We start from the raw sequence: 27365 nt of genomic DNA on the forward strand, positions 1-27365 counted from the left end.
CTCAGCAGGGTTAACAAGCTAGCTCAAGAGAGCCCAGCAAAATGTAAAAATACTGAAGCAGAGTTCGATTCTCGTGATTTCTGCCTCAGCCTTTCATCCTTAAAACAAGCATTACAGACAACAATGCAATAAACTTTTGGTTTGATAACGATCAGTCTTACGAGGGCTCATACATGGATGAAGAATACATGGAATTGATCAGTAACCCGATATATGGGGTTAAAGTGGAATTTATAAACAGATTCAATCTCCTGATAAGTAGATAAGTAGAAAAGTGACGGAGTCAGAGGATATATTAAGGGGCTCCCATCAGTTAGTCCTGAAGAAGACCCATTGTGGTGCTGAGATTTGGCCCAAGGTGTTGAGGGGTCGAAACGTCAACGTTTATGTCACAGTTCGGATTGGTTTCTGCATAGGTTCCTTGGAGGACTGAAGGAATTGTTTTAGTTTCTGAGAGGATTTGGAATGGGGTCAATGCAGCAAAAAAGAACCAACCGAATGTTTTTAATGTTTTTTGTATAGGTTATGGATTGAATTGAATATCTATTATTCCTTTTTCTGTCATTTTTCACGAGCACTTTCTCTCACACTGTCTATCTTTCGGTGTGTTGTCTATTGGGTGTCCTTATAGGATTAACATACTAAGATGTTTTTAGATGTATTTGTATATGAATGAATATATATTTATATGAATAAAGTGTTTTTCTATTTTTCACCTATGTTGTTTTATGATGTATGAATATTTTTCTGGCTTTTCCCCTTTGGGCATTGTTGTATGTAATGCTTACTTTTCACCCAGCCCTTTGGGGTTCATGGGTTACCCTCTGTGGTTTATAAGTACTTTATCCTTAAAAGGCTGCCAAAATCAGTACTTTAAGAGGGGTAATAATAAAAGCTATAATTGACAATAAAAGTGAACAATGTATTTTGTACTGCTATTTTCAGCTGGGTAAATTCATACTGGGAAGCTGCCCCGTGTCAAATAGCTGCAATCACCATGGGGGTCAACAATATTTTGCATTCTGGGACTTGTAGTTTTTCATTCACAATCAGAACGCGGAACTACATTTCCCGACTGGAAAGTGCTGACAGTTACAGTCATTCGTGGTTGAAGGTGTCCCACTCCACGCTGCGACACTCGCAGATGAATATCAGGTGAACATTATCTGATTGAATGCTTGTGCAGTTTTGTCTGTACTACTGCCTGAGGCATTCTGAAAGAAGAGAAATACTGCTTTTATCACCCAGCATTCGCCTTAGGAACGAAAACTACGGTGCAAAGGTGATCATGTACCTCCTTGGAGAGTGGAGCAAAGATTTGCTGAAACACATGTGCTGCAATAGTGTCAGTAGCACTAAATGCAGTTTGGAGATATTTGAAAACTGCACGCTAAATCAAAGTGGCACAGCAGGAGAATATATAAACTTATAAACAATGCCTCTGAAGAAAGAAATCACAGGCTCTGTCTGACTCCAGGTTTGTCAGAATGAATGAGCTATTTATCGCACTTCACAAGGAACAATATTGTGCTTTCAATAACACCTATCACAGGTTCTTGGGGAATACCATGAAGAAGGTGGTGCTTACCACACAAAAATCAGCATGATATGGTAAATACTCTACAATTTCAACCAGTGCTTCAAATGGAACGACAGAAGTCCAGGTACTCACTCTTTAGAGTACCTGCTTGCTCCTGAGAAGTGTTGGTACTCTCCTAATAAATATATTGCCTGCAGAGCTGAAAAGTGCAGGTACTCACCCTTTCAAATTGAAGAACTGCAGGTATTCAGTACCGGAGAGTACCTGACAATTTAAAGCACTGCTTTCATCAAGTTAAATTCTGACTGATTTGACCTGCCAAAAATAAACAAAGGGATAGATTATTAATGCATTCGGTAATCAAAGAGTAAATATCACCCACCTCAGAATTCCGGTCCCTGTTATTATTAGGGGTTTGTAAGAACTAGAATGTTCTGATCAACTTGTAATTGGGACCACAGTAACGATGTGAGATGCTATAGTGCAGTGGTTCCCAACATTTTGACTCTTGAGGACCCTCACTGAATCATTACTGGAAGCTGGGGACCACAAGCAATTTGTACGGTTTAATTGTCAAACATTAATTTAATTTGCAAAATATACCCAAACAAGTACACACCAAACAAATACCTAAATTACTAAATATAGATGATTATTTTTTTAATATTGAAAAAATATGCAAAAATCAAAACAAATTATGGGAAGGTTGGCAGTGCATCTTGGCGACTAACTCTTCAATGTTTCCTTTTACTTTGGAAAGTTGAATTCTCAGGTCAAATTCTGCATTTCCCAAGCAATTTCTGGTTTTACTTTTTTAGGTACATAAGATCTGAGAAAACGTTTTCACATAAATATTTGGTGGGGAAAGGAAGTAAAACTATAAGGGCCTCTCTCCTCTCCATAACATCTCTGTCACATACCATTTATTTTTTTAGAGCACTTCTCATACCAGTGAAGGGTATCAGAGGACTTTACAGTGAATACAAGGTGTAGGATTGACATGTCATCCACACTGGCAGGCATTTTCTAAGAGTGCTTGGTCTGGAGAAGCACAAACTCAGCGTTCAGAACATAACAGAGCAGTTACTTTAATAATACAAATGTATTTCTATGTAAGCACACCATTTTGAGCAGCATACGGAAAATGAAAGACTGGAAAAAAAAACCATAACTTTCTAATTTGTGCCATGTAGTTTGCATGCAGCTCTGTAACAAAAACAGTAACCCAGCGTGATATGCACATACAATAGTTTTCTTTGCAAGATAAACCTTCTTTGCAGCAGGCATATTAACCATCTGGACTACCTTAGATGAGCAAAACTGCCACTAGACAAAACTGCCATCTCTCTCTAGCAGGAACATTAATCACCAGACTTATCTTGATGTTTTTATTTTTGCCTGAACATGGCTTTGCAGTGCTTTAAAGCTGCTGGACAAAGAAAGTAATAAATATAAAAACACGCATCTTTTCTGTCAGACACCCCAGCTGGAGAAGGGCCTTCCTGCCGGCCCAGGCCTGCGGACTCCCTGAGAATGTGTCACAGAGCCCTGGGGGCCCCAGACCCCAGGTTGGGAACCGCTGCTATGTTCGATTACACTAGCTGGCAGTGAACCTTCCTGACCTATGTAAATTTTTTGCCTTCGCCATTGTGAACACAAGAGAAACTTGCACTTGAACAGAGTGTCCCCATTGAAACAGAAACATCACCTAGTAATCTTGTCTTTGGTTACCTTTTGTCAGATGGCTGGAAGGCGTGTGGCATCCAGGGATGTAGCTTGGTTAGTAAGATCGGGGGAAAGTATGAGTGTTAGTTTTTTCAACAATCACGTTGGCATATCACGTTAAAGTATATTAAAGGACAAGCAGGGAGCATGAAGGGGACTTAAGCAGCAGTGGAAAGGGAGAGCAACACGGATTGGTAGAGGTAATAGGTGAGAGTAAACACAATGGGCCTGATTCTAACTTTGGAGGACGGTGTTAAACCGTCCCAAAAGTGGCGGATATACCACCGACCGTATTACGAGTCCATTATATCCTATGGAACTCGTAATACGGTAGGTGGTATATCCGCCACTTTTGGGACGGTTTAACACCGTCCTCCAAAGTTAGAATCAGGCCCAATATTTGTTAAAGTAACCAAAACCTTTAAAGACTTTTAAAACAGAGAGACAGAGAGAGTGTGCGTGTGTTTTTTCTGTGTATATGTAAAAATTCCTGGTCAATTCTGACAGACACCACACCATATCCTACTGAAAGCAGCTGTACCCGTTTACCAGATAATATATATATTATGGGTGTTTAACACCCCAAGCAACTACCCCCCCAACCCCCCCCCCCCCGTAAGCTACGCCCTTGGTGGCATCTTACTTTCTCTCAGGTTACCAAGTGGTGTGATCTAGCAGAGAAAAGTATGATTTTGGGCCTTCGTCATCTGAGTTTTATAACTAGCATCAGTAATTTAGTAGTCTCAGACAAAGCACACTAGTGTTTGATGAGGAAACTTTAAGCAACTGTTTCCTAATCTAAAAATGTGGATTTTGCCAACACGTTTGGCATGCCCCAGTATTAAGTGCTATCTAAAATACATGCAACAGTAAAAAGTCAAAGCAACTGGGCACATTGTTTAAATATCTCTGAGGCAGTGGAGCCAAGACACAAAGGCAATGTCTATACTATACAGGAGCTAGACATATGGAATTAAGTTTGGATCAGGCACAGCTCTTCTGCTAAGGTGGAGGAGGGTCGCTCCACCAGCAGCAGCATCTGCCAAACTTTAAAAATAAAACAATAATAAACTGTATTTATTATCGTTTTATTGTAAAAGGGGCGAGGCCACGGGCTGTGACAAGCATGGAGGGGAAGTGCAGAGCACTCCCCCTCAGTGCGCATGTATTTATGTCCAACTCTCTCGGGCCAGCCAAACACGCATGTGCACTAGGCTCTCTCCATCCCAGCAGTGTGTTGCCGGATTTGAGACAGCAGGCAGAGACTCCCACTCTGCCTTGGAGTGCCCTGGCTTGTCGCTCTGACCAATTTGAATGCTGCTGTCATGCTGCCAGCAGCATTACAGCATCATTCAAATTGGCCGCAGGGCAGGCTGGGAGCTTGTGCCTGGGGCTACATTGAAGGCAAGAGGAGCGGCTCAGTGTTGATGGCAGCGATGATTCAGGTAAGTATTTTTTTTTTTATTAAACTCATTTTTCTCCTCCCTCCCCCACCCCCAGTATGAGTTGCCTCTCCCCCTAAACGCACTGTGAACCACTTCTGGCTTGGATCCCCTCACCTGCTGCTACCAAGTTCCCCTCCTCACTTCTTCAGTTCCTTAAGCTTCTATATTGCAAAAGTCCCAGAGAACGGTATCACGGGAGCCCGCAGAGCACGGAATGCAGGCTCTTGGAAACTTGCAGACACTTTAATACTCTTCTCTGGAGTCTCGAGTTGAATCAACAGCATTGTAAGCCTGGCACCAGTCCCCCTTGACAAGTCCCCTTGTCTAGTTGCAAATTAAATGCCTCCTGGATGTTTTATTCGCATGGGCATCATCTGCTCCATCCCTGTCCTTCATGGAAAATTAAAATTGGTTTGGCTTCATCGTTTCATTTAGAAAATCTAATGTAAACAACAGAAAGTATTGATATTTAATTTTATTTTATTGGTACAAAAATAATAAATATTGCAGTATCACATTTATTAAAATGGGTGTGTTACAAACTGCAAAATTACATTTTCTAAAAATAATTAGATTTATGTTATCTATTCAATGCTAATCTAAAAATAAAATATTACGATTTGGAATTATTTTGAATAGTGATATTAAAATGAATCTGAAATTATGATTTAGTGTACATTAATGTGGCTTTGAAAATAGATTAGCAACCAATATTTTAATAAAACATATATAAAGCAAAAATAATTCCCAACCAATTCACCAACATACACAATAACATATCAAAATATGTATTTTTAATTAACAATCTTTATAAATAATAAGTGAATAAATAACCAAAATAAAATAATTTCTTAACACTTTAATATTTGCAAATGAAAAGAAAGCACTTTCCACTCACTCACCCTACAAACCCAACAATCAATTACTGCTTATTTTAACATTCCACAAATGCCAACACAAGAATATTGAGCTTAAATATTATTTATTTATTAAATATTATTTTAATCTATGGTGCAGAGTTTGTGCAAAATTGTAAAGATCATGGATAACAGTAGGACTCAGCATGAGTAAAAGGCACATACCTGACCTTACATGCGCTAAGGGACCCATGTGGAAAATAGGTTTACCCTCTCCCAAAGCCTGCACTGTGGATGTGTTGTAAGTGCCAGTGATAAATTATGTATTGGAAGCTAGGAGATACTACTGCACCAAATTAGATCATCCCACAAATGTGTGAAACACACCCTCGTACACTTGATGTCTGGCATAACCATCATCTGCCACAAAGGGTAACTAAGTGTTGCACTGCATGTCACTACATCTGACACCATTGTGGTGCAAGGAGGTGGTAGGTTCCGTCCGACAATAGGTGAAATATGGACTATACAATACATTTTTGCAAAAGTATAACCATCAGTTTGGAATTAGTTGGAAAATTCCCAGGCCCTTAAGCCACTACCGAAAACTGTCATGTCCATCAACACAGTCCAATTAAACCATTTCACAAGAACAGGAACACACACTATACCACTAGCAAGTCTGAGTCACCACTCCACCTACAAAGAACAACTGCCATGGTATATTCCAAACCACTATCAAGCTTTGCCAACAAATCTTCTCTCATTCCTTTGTAGCTGGTCAAGGTTACGGCATACAGGTAGTCTGGCCACATCAGAAGATGGTCTGTGAAGCGGTGGGCTTTGGCTGGGGTTGGGGGTGTTACAGCTGCTGTAAACTTGTCCATGTGAGCCTGGGAGGCTCCTTACAAATTACTGCCACTGAACCAAGGACGGCGGGGCTGAGGGGAGAGTGCACCACGGGCCGTGCAACCTCGTGGAGGTGGAGGCCTAGGGAGCAGGGTGGAGCCGTGACCTGTGGTCGCAGGAAGCACCGAAACAGTGGCTCCACCCCCTCCCTTCTCACCCAGGGAGAGCCTCATAGAGAGGTGCGCTAGGAACACCATAGCGGCAGCAATAACCCGTGCCTCATGATTCTTTCCACATGAGCCCCGAGACGACTCCCGAGACTGTTCTCCATCTGCTGGAGACCATGGAGAGAGCTGCGCTGTACGGGGATGGGGGCAAGACGCAGAAGTAAGTGCATCTGAGAGATGGGAAACGCAGCCTCATGACTCATACCGTCGCTGCATTGGTGCCCTCTCCCCCCCCTGCTGAGAGCATATCAACGTACTACCAAGCCTGGAAGAAAACTTTGCCTCCTACCACAATTTTAGAGGCCCCTCCGACCTCTAGTCCTTTCTCTCAACTGACTACTGCCGGCCAATGGGGTCTGTCACCCCGCGGTGGTACCTCTGGCCCTCCTTCTTCCTCTACATACTACCCCAGCTGAGACACAATGGACCAGCACCTTTGAATTTACCTCTGTGTGGGGTAGCCATAGTTGCCCAACTTCCACATAAGACATAAGCGGGTCACTCCTCTCCTGTGCTCTTGGTGGCCTTGCTGGGCCCAACCTGCGCAGCACTACGGTCAAGGAGTGGAAGCTGCATGGGGACACTGGTGCCAGGTACTCAGCTGTCCAGTGCCGCTTTGCCATACCGTGCCCTCCACCTCACCAGGCCTTGGACATCAGCAATGCTTCCTCTCACTCAACCAGCACAGGATTCCTCATTGGTTTAGTTCAGTCACAACACACTATTGATAGTGCCAGATTTACATATGATAGCAACGTGAGGGCCAACCACTGCCTGGCCTACAAACGGCCAACCCTTGTCACCACCAAAAGAAGGAGAGGACTTGACGGGGTGACTCCCTCCCCCTTCTCCCTCCCCAGACCGCGGATCTTGAAGGCTGCACCCACATAATAGCCCTGAGATGCCCGGTGGCAAAGCGATGGGCAAATCTTCAGGCAAACCGGCATGACAGGTACTCTTTTCTGAGGCCCTCCAACTCACACGTCCAACATCCCCTGCCGCAGGACCCAAACCGCCTGCACAGCCACCTAACTTGTCCGACATGGAGCAGCCCACGACCATGGACTGTATACTTCAGGAGATCACTGCAGTAAGCCTCAGGCTTGAGGGAATGGATAATGCCATAACTCCCTTGACAATGGAGACAAAATCCATGCGATCAGATATAGCAGGTTTCCAGTCCAGAGTAACAGGGCTGGAACACCGTATGGTGACGTTGGAGTCCCACATGCATACTGTCCAAGACAGAGACCAGGACCTTCTGTACCTTTGCAGTAAACTAACGGACCTGGAATACAGAAGCCAAAGGGATAACGTCTGTTTTTTGGGATTTCCAGAAAACGTAGAAAGTTCAGACATTCAGTCCTTCCTCAGGTCAGTCCTTCCCAAACTGACTGCACTAACCTTCGACCCACCATTGGAATTTCAATGGGCGCACCGGCTGAGGCCAAGACGTCAAGATGGAACCTCCAGACCAATCACTTGCCTTCTGAGACACGGGCAGGCCCATCAACTTCTCCTGGCAGCCCAAGAGCATGGACCCTTTCAGCCGGAAGGCTGCGAAATTCACAATATGGCTGACTACTCAAAGGACACCAATGAACACTAGAAAGCGTTCTTGGCTCTCAGACCCAGACTGTGCCAACTTGGGGTGAAATACAGCCTTTTTGAACCAGCGAGAATGTGGGCCCTCAAAAATTGAATATCCAAAGACTTCTATGATCCTGAGGATATGCAACTTTTCCAGGTCAATTTACAGCACCAAACCATGGACACAGCAACCTTAGCTCGGCTACAAGGGCCACCCAATGACAGCCAGAATATGCCACCCCCAACTCCCGACCATGGAGGGGCAGATAGACGTGACCCAAATCACCATCTCAGAAGCAGAGTTCTAGAGGGAGTTGCGAGGACACACAACAACAGGGGCTAGGTGTTACAAGCAGTGGTGCTCCACACTCCACTCTCAGAAAGAGACAAATCTTGTTCTCCTTTAAAACCTGTCCCAGTCCTTTCTTGACATTGCAGCTATGTTGTGAGATGACCAGGGACCCAAGGACAGGCGAGAGACAAGGGAGCCTGCCACTGAACCAGCAGTCAGATGAGTTTCTGCTCACATGTTGATGTTACTGTTATACTGTTATTATATTGTGGTATCCTTGTTTATACCCCATGTGTGCACTAATCAGTTCTCGACTGAACCTTCCCTAAAAATGATATGCATATTTACATTTGTAGCATATACTACTGTTTGATGCTTTCTGCATGACATTGTTTTACCTCCGTAGCCTATAGGACTACCCTCTTCCCTACCCACTATTCCCTCTCTCCCCTCCTAAGCCTTCGCGGAAGAGGTCACCGCTCAAATGGACTGTTAGGCCCCATAGTTAAAAGTTGAAATGTGGGAGGACCACTACTTCCCAGCTGCGATGCAGCGATACATGTGAGCGGTTGACCCTTTGGCATGACACGACATCACAAACGGACTATGGACGCACTGAAAGCCCCCATTAAGAGTGCTTCGAGGAACACAACTAGAGGCAACAACATCTCTTCACAGTAACATTGATAGCTCACATTTGTGACGGTCCAATGAAGACTGAACTCCCCAACCCCTCCTCCGCCAATCATGTCCTGACCTCAGGGGCCGTGTGGAGGAGGGACGCTGCTGCTACTCCTGGCCAACTGGTGATATCTTGTACACGGGACAACTTTTGTTCCTGACCCCTTGGGCTTTGCTCCCTAGCTCTACTCGCCGATTCACAGCTGATTTTTCCCTTTCCTTCTCTCTCTTTTCCTACTCCCTTTTCTTTTTTCTTTTTTCCTCCCTTCCTCTCCATCCTACCCAACCCACCCTCCCCCTCCCTCCTCCTCTCTACTTTCCCTCCTATCACCCCCTCCGCACCCCTCCTTCTACAGGGGCCTGCCTGGTGTCCATCAGTTTCCCCTCCCCTAGTCCATTTAGCCAAAATTTGCAACGCTCTGCGAGGAGTCTCTCCTCTACCTCCCTACCTGCACAGTTTCTATTAGTAACATAACCCTCCCCCACTCATTCCATCTGCCAGCATGTGTGGAACTGCTCCCCACATGACTCACCCAATATATATAGGGCCTGATTCTAACTTTGGAGGACGGTGTTAAACCGTCCCAAAAGTGGCGGATATACCACCTACCGTATTACGAGTCCATTATATCCTATGGAACTCGTAATACGGTAGGTGGTATATCCGCCACTTTTGGGACGGTTTAACACCGTCCTCCAAAGTTAGAATCAGGCCCATAATCTCCTGGAATGTGAATGGCTTGACGAACTTCGTAAAACAGAAATGAAAACTGTCCTACCTCCAATCAAAGAGGGCTGACATAGCTCTTCTCCAGGAGACACGTCTTGACAGCGTGGAAGCCAGTAAACTACACCGAGATTGGGTGGGAAAGGTGCTTTTTAGCAGCTGCCCTACATAACAGGAGACAGGCGGTGGAGCCCAACAAAATTGTGGGGTAACGATATAGCTCCGCAAAACCCTACCCGTCACGGTCATTAAAACATGGGATGATCCAGAGTGGAGATACGTGTTTGCCAAACTAGAAGTGGGAGACGCCTTCCTTTGTGTGGATTCCGTGTATGCGCCGACTGGTTCTAAGTGACTTTTCTTCCTGCACCTAAATTGCCTTCTGACCGAAATAGGTACAACCCGCTATTTAATAGGAGGGGGACTGGAATCTGGCCTGTGATGCAATATTGATAGGACAGGTTCCCTTGATGTGGGTAATAATCATGACAGAGCTCTCCTAACTGATGTGATGACAGATACTGGACTAGTGGACTATTGGAGGCTCACCCATCCTACAGACAAGGAATACAGTTTTCTATCACCCGTTCACAGCACCCACTCTCAGTTGAACTACTTTATGGTGTCACATACTATGGGGGCCCAATTATGGTGTCACATACTATGGTGGCCCAACTACAAGACGCTCACGTACTGGACAGCGGTCTTTCCGACCACTCTTCGATACAGATATCGGTCTAAACGAGTCTAATGTTCCCTGGCCAGAAACCCTGGCACTTCGCGGTCCACCACTACCGATCCCACCCCACCGGGTAAGATACAATTGCAGGCCCACATGTCAACATACATGTATGAAAACTCCGGTACTGTCGCCTCCAAAAGGACTCTCTGGGCAGCAGCAAAAGAGAACCTGAGAGGCCAAATGATGCGTGATGCAGCAATGGCCAACAGGGTTAGGACAGCCCGTCAGAGGACCCTTGAGGATGACATACAGAGCCTTACGAGGCAATACACTGCCCTGCCGTCTCTTGCAACGCGTCATTACCTGGAACGCGGCCACATGGCACACAATGAGCTCCACATATCCCAGGCGGAATATGCGCTGCAACGCTTGCTTGGCCGGCACTATGAGCAGGGCGAAAAGGCTAGATGACTATTAGCGGCGCAGCTCCATCAGAGAGAAGCTGCTCTAGTCAACCCGGCCATAACATCCCCGAACGGGGAGATACTTACACGCCCACAGGACATTGTTAACAAATTTGTGACCTTTTATCAACATCTCTACAGCCTAGAATCAGTGGCTGACACTGCCCAAATAGAGACTTTCCTCACTGAGGCTAAACTACCCTGCCGCTCGGCTGCAGGTCGCGCCCTCCTGGACGGTGAATTAAGCAGAGTAGAAATAGTACAAGCCATTTTGGATCTTCCCTACCATAAATTGCTGGGCGAAGATGGCTTCCCTGCAGAACTTTATAAATGGGCTGGTTAAAAAGTGGTTAGCGCTGTACATGAGGCACTTAGAGAGACGTGTCGGGAGGGTTCTCTAGGATCAATATCTAATAGAGCAACACTAGCTGTCATACCAAAACCAGACAGGAACCCTCTACTCTGCAGCAGCTATCGGGCCATATCTCTACTGAATGGAGATATCAATTTATTGGCAAGTATCTTGGTGGCCTGCTTGCATAAAGTAAGACCATCCCTGATTCACCACACTCAAGTGGGGTTTGTACCGGGGACGTACCTCCAGAAATCATAGGCGCACTCTCTGCCATACCCTGTGCGAGGCCAAGAATAAACCAAAAGATGTTCTGGCCCTGTCCCTAGACGATGAGAAGGCATTTGACCATATCGAATGGCCCTACCTATTCCCCACCCTGACAAAATTCAGACTGGGAGAACAATTTATCTCCAAAGTCCCCCTTGCGGCTACCAAACGCCACTTTCAACAGATCATAGGAACACCCCTTGCCGGTGGGACCTCGAAAATCTACCTTTACGCTGATGACGTTTTGCTAACCCTAACTGATCTGACGAGATCATTACTGGCTTTACTCACAACTATAGACAGGTTTGCGATCCTGTCTGGATACTGGGTGAATTGGGACAAGAGCAAGATGATGCGTCTCTTGCTGAGGACGACGAGGCCCGTGATCCATGGCCTCCCATTCTGCTAGACTCTGAACCGCCTCAAATATTTGGGGTTCCTTGTTATCCGGGGTCTGGAACGCATGGTTGCAGACAACCTGGACCCTCTCGTAGCTTGTGTGAAACTGAACTTAGTGAAATGGTCGCTTCTGGGCCTCTCCATGTGGAGCAGGGTACAGCTGGTGAGAATGGTCACATATGTCCTTAGCATTCTTCACCTCCAGGTGCCCTTCTCAACACTTTTACTGATAGACGCAACGTTGAGGGCCTTTGTATGGGGCTCTACACGCCCCGATTGACGCCGGCAAAAATAATTGTGCGACGGTCCAGCGGGGGTCTAGGACTCCCCTCAGTGGAGCATTACTCTCTTGCCCTCCAGCTATCCCAACTGACATATATGCTACCCGGAACTCCGGATCAGTCACAGTGGGTGACTGTTGGAAAATGGGTTATTGGTAAGGGCAGGTAGGTACCTACACCTAGCAACAAGCAACTAACCTCCAGTTAGGTCCAGTTAGGTCTCAGTAAATTAACCCCAGCTCAACCCTTGGTAGCTTGGCAACGAGCGTCAAGGCTTTACTTAGGAGACAGTGTGTAAAGCATTCAAATATCACAAAACAGTAATTAAATAAAACACAGGAAACAGTTTAAAAATCCAAAACCAATTTATAAAAATAGTTTATATTTTTATCTTTAAAATGACACAAAAACGAATAAAATCGGATAAAGGGAACCGGAGATATGAATTTTTAAAGAATTATTATTTTTCTAGCGCTTAGAAACAAAAAGCGCCAATCGGGTCATCTGGTTGCACCTCGACCGGGGCAAAGTCAAAGTTTCAGGCTGACCGCGATGGAGCCCTGCTCGGCTACAGGTCGCGGGAGGCCTCGGTTAAAAAGTTACCTTCTGACTTAGTCTTTATTTTGAAGATTTTCTTCAGCGGGACGAGCCTGCCAGTCCAATCCGACCTCCTGGAGCCCTTCTCCGGATACGCGATGCTGGATTCCTCGGTGGAGATTTTTACCTTCGGACTTAGTCGTTTTTTCGAGGTGAAAATCCTTCGACCGGGGTAAACCTGGATCTTGATCCGAAGTCCATGGAGCCCTTCTCGGATACGATGGCTGGGAGGTCCCGGTCAACTTTTTACCTTCGGACTTAGGCCCTCATTCTGACCCTGGCGGTCTTTGACCGCCAGGGCGGAGGACCGCGGGAGCACCGCCGACAAGCCGGCGGTGCTCCAATGGGGATTCCGACCGCGGCGGTAAAGCCGCGGTCGGACCGGCACCACTGGCGGGGTCCCGCCAGTGTACCGCGGCCCCATTGAATCCTCCGCGGCGGCGCAGCTTGCTGCACCGCCGCGGGGATTCTGACCCCCCCTACCGCCATCCAGATCCCGGCGGTCGGACCGCCGAGATCCGGATGGCGGTAGGGGGGGTCACGGGGCCCCTGGGGGCCCCTGCAGTGCCCATGCCACTGGCATGGGCATTGCAGGGGCCCCCGTAAGAGGGCCCCTACATGTATTTCACTGTCTGCTGCGCAGACAGTGAAATACGCGACGGGTGCAACTGCACCCGTCGCACAGCTTCCACTCCGCCGGCTCGATTCCGAGCCGGCTTCATCGTGGAAGCCTCTTTCCCGCTGGGCTGGCTGGCGGTCTGAAGGAGACCGCCCGCCAGCCCGGCGGGAAAGTCAGAATTACCGCCGCGGTCTTTCGACCGCGGAACGGTAACCTGACGGCGGGACTTTGGCGGGCGGCCTCCGCCGCCCGCCAAGGTCAGAATGAGGGCCTTAGTCTCTTTTTCGGAGATTTTTCTTTACCGGGACTAACCACCAAGTCAGGCCGGGTCGCGGTTGAGGTAAGCCGGCTAGAATTTCCGCGGCGGGTCGGTCCCTCTATGGAGCTTTTTTACAAAAATTCTCAAATCTTCTCCAAACTTCTGGGGCTTCACCCAGATGTTCTTTTAAGGTTCCTTTGGGGTCCACAGCTCACCCCAAGGGTCCAGAAGTTCTGGGATGGTCCTTGGGGGGCGCGGACTACAACTCCCAGAATGCACCTGGCGCAAACTCTTTTTTGGCCATGGGCAGTGTTCAGCTGGTCACTTTCTTCAGGAGTTGGTGCAGGGGACTCCGGATAGCAATTTTTCACCTGTAGCAAACAGGGAGTCCCTCCTTGAACCAGTTGAAGCCAGGCAAAGTCCTTCTTGTGGTGAAGCCCAAGTGTGCAGCTGGTGCTTCTGAGTGCAGGTTCCAGGTGCAGGCCAGGGGTCCAGCAGGGCAGTCCTTCTTCTCCTTTAGTTCTTCCTTGTTGGAATCTGATGGGGATCTGAGGTGTGGGTGCAGGTCTGCCAGTTTTATCCTTGCTCCTGGGTGAAAAGCAGGGGGGTCCTGGTTCTCCAATCTTGGTACAGGGTCGTCCCCCTGTGATGACCACTTCCTGGGAAGTGTGGCAAAAATCCATCCCAGAATGCAACATTCTCTAAAAATCCAACATAGCTGAATCTGATTTTTGGAGGTTACATCTGGCTGAGCCCACCCACTGGTGTGGCTAAAAATCATAAACACACCCCTCTCCTGCCCTCTCCTAATCTAATCACGGGGGCACCTAGTTGTCTGGGGTTGCAGGATGTGGGGGTGTTGCTGGTTGCTCCAAATGTCCTTCTCTGCCTTTGAAGACCAGTTTGGCAGCCCTTCCCCTTCCTGCCTCACCATCTGCTGAGGGGAGATTCTCTCCCACAGGCACATTCCTTTGTGTGAAGCCAGGCCACTTCACACCTCATCAAGGCAGCTTGGCTAAGCTGCTGCAGGCTGGCCAATCAGAGCACAGCAGCAAAAACAATGCAGGGCTGAAATTGGCAACTTTTTAGGTAAAGTCTAAAACTTTTTACCTGAACAAGTTATATTAAATCCAACAACTGGAAGTTGTGGGATTTATTACAACAAATAATTTGATACCAAATTCTTGGTATGAAACATTTAAGGAGACTTTAAAATTTAAAATAAAGTCTCCCCATTTTTGCCTATGAAGGCCATTTACTTCAATGAGGGAAAAACGAATTTGGCTGTTTTTACCTCACCAGGGTTTATAAATCTATTTTTATAAAGTCCCTGCTTATAGGTACATGGCACCCAGCCCTAGGGGCACATAGGGCACACCTTAGGGGTGACTTATATGTAAAAATAAGGTAGTTTAAGACTTTGGAACTACTTTTAATTCCAAAGTCGAATTTGCATATAACTTTAATTTAAAAGCAGCCAGCAAGGCAGGCCTGCCTTTAAAATTACACTGGGCACCTCAGCAGTGCACCTAGGTGTGCACCACCTATGCTGTGGTCCCTAAACCTACATTCCCTACCATATACTAGGGACTTATAGGTGGGTTAACTTAGCCAATTATAATTAGCCTAATTTGCATATCCATTTTACACAGAGCACTGGCCCTGGGACTGGTAAGCAGGACCCAGGGCACAGCCAAGAGTCAGTAACCACCAGTACCTGTCCAAAAAGTGTGGGGGTGACCAGGGCAAAAAGGAGGACTTTCCTACAGTGACCACAGAGAAGCTTCTGCCGGACCATTTTGGCGGACTTGGAGGCCAGTATTGTGCAGGTCCCTACCCCTTACAGACCAACCCAGCTAACTCGATCCTCACGGCGATGCGCGCGGCATGGCGTGGGGCCCACCGTTTACTAGGTATACACCCCTCTCTACAGGCCCAGGCCCCCATATGGGATAATAACAGTCTAAAGATAGGGGGAACTTCCCTTAGGTGGCCACAATGGAGCCTAGCTGGTATTGATTGCATTGCCCAAGTCATAGATGAGGGACTGCCCAAATCATTTGACAAATTAAGAGAGGAGTACAATATACAACACAGACAAGAATGGCATTACTTGCAACTCAATCACTGCCTTCAACGCTCTATGGGGACTACTCCTTGGGAGCTCAAGGCCTCACCTATTGTTGCTTATCTGCAAACCTAGGGCTGCCACAAAGGAATAATGGCATGCCCCTATGACGTATTAGTGAGCCATCTTTGTTCACAGCCCCTCCTTGAAATGCTGCGCTGTAAATGGCAGTCTTGACTAGGGACAGGTCATACAATGGCAGACTGGTCCGACAGCCTAGACGCCTTTGACTGAGGCAGTCAAGAAGCCCGACTGAAGCTCTGTCTCTTTAAGGTCATACACAACTTGTATTGGACCCCGTTGAAACTGCATAGCGCAGGCCCTCTGCCGCATGCGGACTGCTGCTGATGCATGGAGACTAGATGTGATCTACTCCACATCCTATGTGAATGCCCATTGCTCCAGCCCTTGTGAAGTGGTATGCCAATCTTTGAAAGATTCTCGGCTGCTACAATCCCCGATCTCCCCCTCGCTCATACATGACACAGGACCTCTCCCCACCCTATTGTGCCCGCAACAGAGATTACTACATACAGCACTTGCAACAGAAAAGATGTGCATTCTTAGACACTGGAGGTCAAGTATCGCCCCTACCCCAGCAGAGTGGATAACGGCGATGATCCAAAAAGCTGCACATAAACGGGTCATTTACAATCTACAGGACCAAGCGGCCCTATTTAAGGTCTGGACCTCCTTTCTTGCAGCACCGCCATAGTCATAACTCACTCATCACTGCCCGCTTCTCCTCTCCACCCCTCTAAGCCAATACCACTGCTGGTAGGAGGTTGGCGCCCTCTCCCCCCTCTCACTCCCTAGCCTATATCTTCTCTTATACCTTCTCTTATCCCCGAGAATCTAACAAATCAATCTTATCCTGCAATCCTTCCCGCCCACACCCTGTACACCCTATGCGCCAAGCTACAGAACTACAGTATACCAATCAGTCTCATCATGCTCCATATCCTCTAGCTGATGACTGCGTTCATCTTCTTATTTACCCACCTGCCCACCGGCCATGTCCCTCTCCTTCAATTACCTCCCTCCCTCTCATTTCTTTACCCTCTCCCTCTCTCCATCCTTTCACAGGTGCCATCCATATGCCCAGTTCAGGACTCCCTTTCCTGTCAACCAGAGGGTATACCCTGCTGGTACGCTCTGACTTGGTTAATTCCTGACCTCCCTTACATAACTGCTCGGGCGAGCATTAAGCATTTGTGACGGCGGAAAGCCCAACAGACCCACACCCAGCCTACTAGAAGCCGGCTATGTATCCATCCGCCATGATTAACCTCCTTAATGCCATGTAGGAAAACAACACGTCAGGACCGCCAAAACGCTTACACCTGATACCCACTTTCAACAGCTTACGATTATGTATCCTCAAATGTTAACCCCCTCTGACTACTCTGACTACCATGGCACATTGTCACACTGCTGCCAATTCCCCTCCCCTCCCTTCACTCCCCCTTCCCCCCCACACCCCCTTTTCTTTTCTTTCTACTTCTTTTTCCAAACAATGTCCTTTCCCCATTGGTTCGAACAGTAACAAGCTTTAATATGTCTCCATCACAGTTGTAACCATTGTGCCTTACCCTCTGATACAAGCTGTCCAGCCTTCCTTTATACTGTTCTTTGACATATAATAAAGAATTGCAAAAAAAAAGGTTACGGCATACAGCCATGGTCAATGACTCCATTTGCCAATCCCACAATGGTGGAAGAGTGTGCACAGAAGAACACGCAATGTGGTAGAGACGGCTTCTGAAGTCAAGGTTCTGGTGCCTAGCCCTGACAGTAGGAAGTCTCTTGTATGTGCCATCACTGGTACTTAAATTCATACTAGCATGTGCATTCATCCACAACACATGTGTCAGAACAAATGTTCCCTGGGATGAACAGGTTGATGTCCCCAAAGAGAAGTATGATGATAATGGAGCAGCTAGTTTGGAGAGGGAACAACAGAACACTGCAGCAGGAGTTCGCAGGTGACTCCACATAGTAGACAACTTCTATACATAGTGACTGGACTTACAGCATCACATTGTAAATAGCACAAATAAAATACTTTGCACCTGATTCCCCTTGGTCTACCCACTCTCCACTACATATACCATTGGAATGTAACTCAAACCTCAGGGAGCTGGTAAGAAACACAGGCCCTTCATTTGACATTGGCAATAAATCCCACTTACCACCGCAGTGTCGGCCGTCAAAATACCATTGCGGAGGCAAACATCCGTCTGCCATATTATGACACACACACACCAAACCGACAGAATACTGCCACAACACAAATCAGCCAGACCAAAGATAAGTGTTAAACTGTCGGTATGAATAGTCATACCGTTACAACAACAAAACAACGGCCTCCACATTATGACCTACGAATCACCACAGCCGACATTCAACGGCAGTAAACCATTGGCGATACACACCGGAGGGGTCATAATGGCCACCCAAATACAAAAAAACAAAACATTGGCCAGTACCAAAAACACACACCTGACACTAATACACACACCACACATACACACCAGCAGCACCATAAAACACCCACCCACATTACCCACAACCCTTTGCTAACAGGAAAAGACTGCAATAGGTAGCCATGCAAATCACAGAGACAACTAGACACACATACTGCAACCACCCATCCATTCGACACGCACCCCTCACCCCACACCCCACCACATTACTCAACACCATCTGCACAACACACCCCACACAACACCCATGTTCCCACAAAGGCACCCCCGTTTCACGGATGATGAGTTGCAGGTCATGGTTGAGGGGATAGTCAGGGTAGAGCCACAGTTGTTTGGAGCACAGATCCAGCAGATCTCCATTGCCAGGAAGCTTGTGCAATGGTGGAGAATCATCGACCGGGTGAACGTTGTCAGACAGCATCCAAGAACAAGGGACAACATCAGGAAGAGGTGGAATGACCTACGGGGAAAGGTATGTTCCATAACAGCAAGGCACCAGCTCACTATCCAGAGGACTGGACTGGACCCCCACCTCCTCCTTCACAGCTGACAGCATGGGAGGAGCAAGTCTTGGCAATCCTGCATCCTGAGGGACTCACTGTAGTTGCCGGAGGTCTGGATACTGGTGAGTCAATATTTACTACCTATCCTCCCCCATACCTGCATGCCACCACCACCCCTCACTCTGACACCCATCACTCCTCTCCATCCCACATAGTGCACCACCACAATTAAATAACCAAAATGCCAAGTCCTGCATGCCATACCCATGGCATGCACATCCCTCCCACCCCTGCATGTGCACACACCACCAATGCATGCACAGCATAGAGAACTAAAAATCCCACAAAACATCACCATGCACAAACAATGTGGCAGGGCAACAGCAACAATATAGGGGAAGCTAGGGATGCAGAATATGTCTGAGACATGTAGCATAACATACCACTTATATCCCCACAGGTGCCCCAGCCAATCTCAGCGGTGACGAGGTGACGCAGCTACCCAGTCCCCTACCAGAAGATGCCCCCAGTGATGACTGCAACTCTGGAATTTTGGATCTGTATGAACTCCCAGGCCTATCAGGGACCACTGGTCAGTCGGCTACCCCAGCCCACACCCAGTCCACCACAGAGCCTCCCCCCTCAGTATCCAACACCACCGCCACCACCCAACGTCCCCAGACCTCTGTCCCCAAGACACGTCAATCAACAGTGTGCCCACCTGTACAGGGAATCCAGTCCACACCTCACAGGCAAGGCAATGAGGGTCCTGGGGTCAGTGGCAGTGGGCACACGTTCAGGGGACACAGGCACAGGGGACCAGGGACACTCGTGGGGAAACTGTCCAGGAGGCACTCACTAATGTACTGGGGGTTACCAACAATCCCAGGACATGATGAGTCAGGTGATAGACATCATGCAGGAGAACTAGCAGCTGCTGGGGGAACACTTTAAGGTCTCAGTTAGAATTGCAAGCCCTCATCACCACCATGGTCTCCATTGCAGGGGTGCTGGATGATATGGCCAACATCATGAGGGAGTATACATCACACCAGTGGGCCCCTTCCATTAGCCAGTCAAATGACCAGCCCTCCACATCTGCTGCAGCTAGTAGCACCCCCTCCTCCTGCAGTAGGTGAACCACCCCGCAATTGGTCCCTGCGACCCAGACAGACACCAGAGACACTTGCCAAGACAAAGATACCCATGTTCAACAGAGGCTGTGGTCAGCTGAGAGATACCCACAGATACTTGCAAATACAACATGGGAGGTGACTTGGAGACAACACAAGTGATGTGGCAGGTGTCATGTCATGTGTGCGTGGCACTCATTACTTCTCACAAATATTGTCAATGGGATGGTAACTATCATGTAGCCAGAATTAGAGGATGTGTACAACTACAAATTAGACAAGCCACATTTTGCATCCTGTCCATGTATGACCAGACATTGTTGCTATAGAAGATGTGTACAAAGTGCAAGCAGCCTAAAAAATAGGAGCAATGTAGGAGACAATACATACCTTACCATTAATGTGGGAAAACACGGAGAAGGAACACATATAGACCAATACTGACTGTGCAACATATCAATGTCTACATGTCAGTATTCAACATATGTACAAAGAGGGTGGCCAGGTCAAAACATAACCCAGTCATGTTTGCCACTACCATAACCTGGTATTTGCCCATTGCATGCCAACATGACATGAGGCAGTGACAGACAACATCATCTGTATCCTGGCATGTTCCCAAAATAGAAGCCACAACCGATATCCAACCCCTAAACAATCTACCCATGGAAATAACTAAGGACATCAAATGATGAGACATGTCCTATACGTGGAATTATTCAGTCCTCTGTACATGAGAGGGGAAGGCTGACATCAAGTACCACAGTGGAAACTGTGATATCCCGGTCTGTTTGATCACAATTTTGTATGTGTCTGTCTGCAGGGGAGTGTGCATTGTTCTGCTGAGTGGCAATCATGAAAAGGCTAGATGCCCGCTCAAAAAACCCTAACACCGCTGCTCTTGCTCCATAAACATATGACATTGTGAGGGGCCTGATGCATGTGCACAGAGGACTGCGAAAACTGGAGTTTTATAAACCTGCCCCTTCTCATGCAACAATGGGTTTGTGTTGCCATACAAACTCACACAGTAGTGATGATGAGTAGGCTGACATCTATGCCAGATTGCAACACTGCTTTCAGTGGTATGCCATTGTAAGTGACAGTCATAACAAACATATTGTGGAAAAATGTGAGTGCCTAGTTGGTGGCATGCACACATATACCATATATCTCAGCACACATGTACCACTGTAATGGCTCAGGCATGGAAATGTGTATGGATTCTGAACAAAAAGCTACCACAAAAGTAAGGGCATAGGTGTCACAAGGTAAGTGACTGTAAGAAATGACCTTCACATGTGTTCCGGCACACAGAAACATTGGGGGCACTGATGTGACTACACATGCATTTGTCAAATGCCAACATGTGTCCATGCAGGAAGATATTAATGTGAGGTTTCACATAACATGAACACACCACTTTTGTCATATGTTACAGAAATGACACTACACATGCCTTTACACACACAGCATATACCGACCTTCAGTAACACATGTGTACATACCATCTCCTGCAACTAAGATGCACAGAGAAATATATGTCACACGTGTACCAGAGCATCATGAAGTAAAACCCAATAACATACCTCAGTGGACACACACACACAAATTGGCTGGGGTAACGTGATGTCAACCCAGTCCTATCCATTGCATACTCTGAGTACAAACTGTCATAGTTGTCACATGCCTTACCATGTATTGGACATAGACCATCATATATATTGTGTTGTTGGTATGTGTACATTTGTATATCAGACATAACAATGTAGTACCTGTAGGAGGCTGGCCTGGTTTGTAGTGGGTACCTAAGGTACTTACATGTTATACCAGGTCCAGTTATCCCTTATTAGTGAAATGTAGGCTGTGTCTAGCGGCTTAGGCTGTCTAGGGGTAGCTGTAGCAGAGCAGCCAAGGCTGAACAAGGAGACAGGCAAAGCTGTTGCAATAGCACTATAGTCACACAGTAGATACACCCAATAAAAGGCAATACCAAAAAGAAAGGTACTTTATTTTAGTGACACAAGGCCAAAAATATCTTAGAGGCAATACTCCTTCTGGAGGTAAGTAGTATACACAATATATACAATAGTAACCAAAACCAGGTAAGTAAACAGTCATAGAATAGTGCAACCAGTGAAAAACACGATAGATTGCAACGGGCCTAGGGGCAACACAAACCATATATTAAAATAGTGGAATGTGAAAGTCGGATTCCCCACTAGGCAAGTGTTGTATGTAGAGTGGCACTGGGAGTGTAAGAAAACACCAAAGGTAATTAAAGTACCCCACAGCAGAGCCCAGGAAAATAGGAGTAAAGTACAACAAGTTTCCTCAGAACACATAACAAGTCGTGGTGAAGGACTATCCAAGAACCAAGCAAGATGGCAAGCAACCAGCAATGGAATCCAGGACCTGAATACCTGTGGAGAGAGGGAACCAAGTCTGAAGCAGAAGTCCCGCCCATCTGAAGGTTAAAAAGTGGATTCTCCGGTTGAAAAAAAAGTACAGAAATGCACCAAAGAAGATAGCTGCGGGTTCCTGCTTGGTGCAAGAGATGTCCCAAGTCAAGTCATTGGATGCAGGCTGTTTACGTCACTGGATTCCGCCAACAAGCCTTGGTTTATGCAAGAACATGTTTTGCGTCAAAGAGGACCTGCCCGCACCCAGGAGGTACCTGGTGGTCTCAACTCAGGCTGAGGAGACAGAGGGGACTCTCAGCACTTCAGAGAGTCCTCAGAAGGCCAGAAAGCACCCACAGGAGTCCTGGGACATGGGGACAAAGGAGTTGCAAAGTGCAGTTATCGCAGCACTATACAGAAGGATCCAACGCCACTGGAGAACTACTCAGAGAGCTGAGCGTCACAGGATAGAGTGCTAGGGACCTGGGCTACGCTGTGCATGAAGAACTTTTGGAAGAAATGCACAGAAGCCCAAGGAGCTGCAGAGGACACGATGCACAGGGGTACTGTCTGGCACGAGAAGGCAAGCTCTTACCTTCACCATATTAGGACTGCAGGATCTTTGGACAGTCAGGATCACTTTGGTCTGCAGCCTGTGTTCCAGGGATCATGCTCAGTAACAGGAGAGGAGTCCCAGAGTACAGGTCGGCATTACAGAGAGGTGCCTGCTGAAGCAGGGAAGTGACTCTGTCACTCCGCAGGAGATTGATTAGGTTCTTCTAGTGCAGGGTGAAGACTGGGAGTCCTCAGAGCGTACACAACCTGAAAGCTGTTGCAGTTGCTGGCTGGAGCTGAAGTTGCAAGTCACAGTAGCCTTCCTGGATACTGTGTTGCAGTTACAGAGGTTCCTGGTGCAGTCTGTGGTGGATCCGACGGTCAGAAGGTGAAGCAGACGATGCGGAGGAGTTCTGGTGTAGTCTTGCAAACTGAATCTGAGGAAACACCCAGAGGAGAGACCCTAAATAACCCTGGGAGGCTGATTGGCTACCTACCCAGGTATGCACCTATCAGGAAGGGTCTCTGACGTCACCCAGAAGCCCCACACTCTGGAATCCAAGATGGCTAAAGACAGGGACACTCTGCAGGAGCTCTGGGCACCACCACTGGGATGGTGATGGACAGGGGACTGGTCACTCTCATTTCTTTTGTCCAGCTTTGTGCCCGAGCAGGGACTGGGGGACCCTGAACCAGTGTAGAGTGGATTATGCAAGGAGGGCACTATTTCTGCTCTTCGAAGCATTTCCAGAGGATCAGGGAGGCTACCCCTCCCATGCCTGTAACATCTATATCCAATATCCAATGGGAGAGGGTGTAACACTCCTCTCCTAAAGAAAATGCATTGTTCTGCCTTCCTGGGATTGAGCTGCTCAATCCCCAGGAGGGCATAAACCTGTCTGTGAGGTGGCAGCAGCTGCGGATGCAGTGGAAACCTTAGAGAGCTGGTTTGGAAGTACTGGGGGTCCATGGTGGAGCCCCCAGGGTGCACGGAATTGGCCCTGTGAGAGAACAGGGCTGATTGCAGAGGCCCCCATTTTCCACTTTTTGCTGTTGTTTTCCTGACTCTGATGGTGCCCTGGGTACTGCTATCCAGTCCCAGGGCCTGTGCTCTGTGTAAAATCAGTATGCAAATTAGGCTAATTATAATTGGCTAAGTCAACCCACCTATAAGTCCCTGGTATATGGTAGATCATGGAGGTTTAGGGACCCCAGCTTAGGTAGTGCCCCCATAGGTGCACTGCTGAGGTACCCAGTGTCATTTTAAAGGCAGGCCTGTCTTGCTGGCTGCTTTTAAATTAAATTTACATGCAAATTCGACTTTGGAATTAAAAGTAGTTCCAAAGTCTTAAACTGCCTTATTTTTACATATAAGTCACCCCTAGGGTGTGCCCTATGTGCCCCTAGGGCTGGGTCCCATGTAACTATAAGCAGGGAGCTTATAAAAATAGTTTTATAAGCCCTAGTGAGGTAAAACTGCCAAATTTGTTTTTCCCACATTATAGTGAATGGCCTTCTTAGGCTAGAATGGGGAGACTTTATTTTATTTTTAAAAGTCCCTTTAAGTAACAGATACCGGATGTTTGGTACCAAATTAATTGTTATAATAAATCCCACAGCTTCCAGTTGTTGGATTGAATATAACTTTTTCAGGTAAAGTTTTAAACTTTACCTGAAAAGTTGCCAACTTCAGCCCTGCAGTGTTTTTGCTGCTGTGCTCTGATTGGCCAGCCTGGCCTTGATGAGCTGTGAAGTGGCCTGGCTCCACACAAAGAGATGTGCTTGAGGGAGGAGATCTCCCCTCAGCATATGGTGAAGCAGGAAGGGGGAGGGCTGCCAAACTGGTCTTCAAATGCAGGGAAGGACATTTGGAGCAACCCAGCAACACCCTAAAATCCTGCAACCCCAGACAGTTAGGTGCCCCCTTGAATAGATTAGGAGAGAGCAGGAGAGGGGTGTGTTTAGGATTTTTAGTCACACCAGTGGGTGAGCTCAGCCTGTCACGTCCTGCGCTGGACTTCTCACCTCTGGATTTCGAATTGGCGAATACAACAAGTCTTCTACAGGTCCTGGATACTCCCAGATAAGGGCGACCCCTTCTAGTAGCCACGGTGTCGCTTGACAGGTTACGCCAAAGCAGACCGTACTTCCAGAAGGAGTCCCAGAGGGAAAAAAAAAACCACACTGGGGAAAAAAACCTCTAACAGGAACTCCTGAAGGAAAACAAGAAAAAACAGGACTTGACAACAGGAAACAAAAATAGGCAATATCCAGGGTAAAGGTAGGAAAAAAGGAACAGGCAAAAATATCCCAGGGCAAAAGCAGGAACAAAGAACAGGCAAAAATCTCCCAAGGCAAAAGCAGGAACAAAGAACAGGCAAAAAATCTCCCAAGGCTGACTGACTTATATACTGAGAAAAGGGAAGTGACATCACAGGAAAGGGAAGTAACACCATCTTGGATTGGGGAAAGCTCATAGACCAGTATAGAAAAAAGGAAGTAGTATAAAAGAAAAACAGAGCATGCTGGGACAAAAACACGAAGAAGACAAGATGGACACAACATGGATAGAGATAGGCAAAAGGACCAAAAAAAAACACCACCAACAACAAAAGAAGAAAAAAGGCTACAAGTAAGTGTAGCGCGACCGGGAGCGAAATATATGCTTCCCAGAAAGCATAGTAAAAAAACACGGGGAACGGCACTCCGAATATCGGTAGCGCGTTCCACCCACGAGGACAGAAAGAGACGCCGCGTCAGAGCGCGGCGTTACAGTAGGCCCCCTCCCCGAGGCACCAGGTTTGTCAGGATGATTGTCAAAAAACAGGCGAACCAAACGGGGATCATGGACGGAGGAAGCATCCTCCCAAGAACAGTCACTGAGGGGGTATCCTTTCCAATGGACCAAAAACTGTAGTTTACGTCAAAAAATTCTGGAATCACAGATCTCCTGGACTTCATACTCAGGCTGTCCATTGATAGAAAGAGGAGGTGGACGTTGGAACTGGCGATGGTAAGGATCAGGAACAAAGGGTTTTAACTGGGACACATGGAAAACAGGATGAACCCTCCAGGTATGAGGTAAGCGGAGACGCACAACTACAGGATTAAGGATGTGCGTAATTCGATAGGGTCCATAAAAACGTGGTTTGAACTGATTGTTGTAAAACCGGGATGGTAGAAATCTAGAAGAAAGCCATACCTTGTGGCCCACTTGATACAAAGGTGCGGCTTGCCGATAATGATCCGCCTTTCGCTTCATAGCTTGTTTCGAAGCTAGGAGAGTTGTGTGAAGAAGGCCCTGGATTCGACGGATCTGTTGTGAAAAAGAAGTACAATAAAAGGGTGTGGTCTTGGTCGCACTATGTATTGTGTTGTTATAGGAGAACTCGGCAAGAGCAAGATATGCCGACCAATTGCTTTGTGTGGCATTACAGTAGCATCTCAGATACTGCTGAAGTTCTTGATTCACTCGTTCAGTTTGCCCATTCGTTTGTGGATGGAAACCCGAGGATAAAGAAATCTCAAAGTTAAAGAAGGCACAAAAGGCTCTCCAGAAACGTGATGTAAATTGAGGTCCTCTGTCCGAACTGACCTCTTGAGGAAGACCATGGAGGCGAAAAATATCCCGTAGAAAAATGCGACTAATTTCTGGGGCCGTTGGTAGTTTCTTCAAGGCTGAAAAATGGGCCATCTTGGTCAATGAATCTACGGTCACCATGATTACTTGGTTACCAGAGGAGATAGGTAGAGAACATATGAAATCCGTGAATAGAGTACACCAAGGAGCGGAAAGAACCGGTAAAGGTCTTAATAAACCTGCCACCTTAGTTCAGGGTATCTTAGTCTGGGCACAGACTGGGCATGCTGACACATAGGTTTCAGTGTCTGTCTTTAGCGAAGGCCACCAAAAAGATCGCTGAAGCAGCTCCTGGGTCTTCCTGATACCTCGATGACCGGCTATAGTAGAATCATGGCACATTTGCAGGGCTCCTGTCTGCACTTTCTTGGTAGGTAGGAAAAGAGCATGTTGATGATAGAAGTAGTTGTCCTTCTTCTGCAAAAAAGGAGTCACTCTATCCCATTCTGAAGCAGACAGAAACTGGCACTCGGATTGAATACGTTATTGAAAAGATTGAGTAGCTCCGATGATCCTGCTAGACTCAATAAGATGTGGAGAGGAGTTCTGGGCTATGTCAGGATATCTGCGGGATAAGGCATCAGCCACTAAATTCTGGGAACCAGGTATGTACGTGATCACGAAATCGTACTGGCTAAAAAAGAAAGCCCATCGAGCCTGAC

The sequence above is a fragment of the Pleurodeles waltl genome, chromosome 3_1, assembly GCF_031143425.1.
Source record: "Pleurodeles waltl isolate 20211129_DDA chromosome 3_1, aPleWal1.hap1.20221129, whole genome shotgun sequence".
Lineage (NCBI taxonomy): Eukaryota > Metazoa > Chordata > Amphibia > Caudata > Salamandridae > Pleurodeles > Pleurodeles waltl.